Source organism: Balaenoptera musculus, chromosome 20 (assembly GCF_009873245.2).
Source record: "Balaenoptera musculus isolate JJ_BM4_2016_0621 chromosome 20, mBalMus1.pri.v3, whole genome shotgun sequence".
NCBI lineage: Eukaryota > Metazoa > Chordata > Mammalia > Artiodactyla > Balaenopteridae > Balaenoptera > Balaenoptera musculus.
In genome coordinates this window covers 24,324,693-24,325,543 of record NC_045804.1, presented here as the reverse complement: position 1 = coordinate 24,325,543, position 851 = coordinate 24,324,693, and the positions used below count along the sequence as shown (strand labels likewise).

At 42.0% G+C, this 851-nt stretch overlaps 1 pseudogene; it reads left to right on the top strand.

Annotated features, from left to right (window-relative positions):
* The first annotated feature begins 264 nt into the window (after window positions 1–264).
* LOC118887025 lies at window positions 265–851 on the top strand (annotated as a pseudogene).

Below are 851 nucleotides of genomic sequence, written 5' to 3'. Positions count from 1 at the left end.
TGGAATTGTTGGATCATGTGGTAATTGTTCTTAATTTTTTGAGGAACTGCCATACTGTTTTCCACAGCCGCTGCACCATTTTACATTCCCCCCAGCAATGCACAAGTGTTCCAATTTCCCCACATCTTCGCCAACACTTGTTGTTCTCTGTTTTTTTGATAGTAGCCATCCTAAAGCATGTGAGGTAGTAACTTATTGTGGTTTTGATTTGTATTTCCCTAATGACCAGTGATGTTGAGCACCTTTTCATGTGTCTATGGGCCATTCATACATCTTCTTTGGAGAAATGTCTATTCAAGTCCAAAGGGAATCCTTTCCAACCCCAGCCCGGCAGGATGGCTCCTGCAAAGTGCAGCGAGAAGAAGAAGGGCCGGTCAACCATCAACGAGGTGGTGACCAGAGTATACACTATCAACGTTCACAAGCGCATCCCTGGAGTGGGTTTCAAGAAGCGTGCCCCTCAGGCACTCAGAGAAATCTGGAAATTTGCCATGAAGGAGATGGGCACTCCAGATGCACGCCATTGACACTAGGCTCAACAAAACTGTCTGGGCCAAAGGAATAAGGAATGTCCCATACCGTATCCGTGTGCGGTTGTCCAGAAAACATAATAAAGATGAAGATTCACCAAACAAGCTCTATACGTTGGTTACCAATTTACCTGTCACCACTTTCAAAAATCTGCAGACAGTTAATGTGGATGAGAACTAACTGCTGATTGTCAAATAAAGTTATAGAGATGCCAGAAGAAAAAAAAAAAGTCCAAAGGGAACCATTTGAATTACTTTAACTGTTTCTGTTTTATCTTCTGTTATTTACCTCTAAACAATATACTTATTCAGACATTTCTT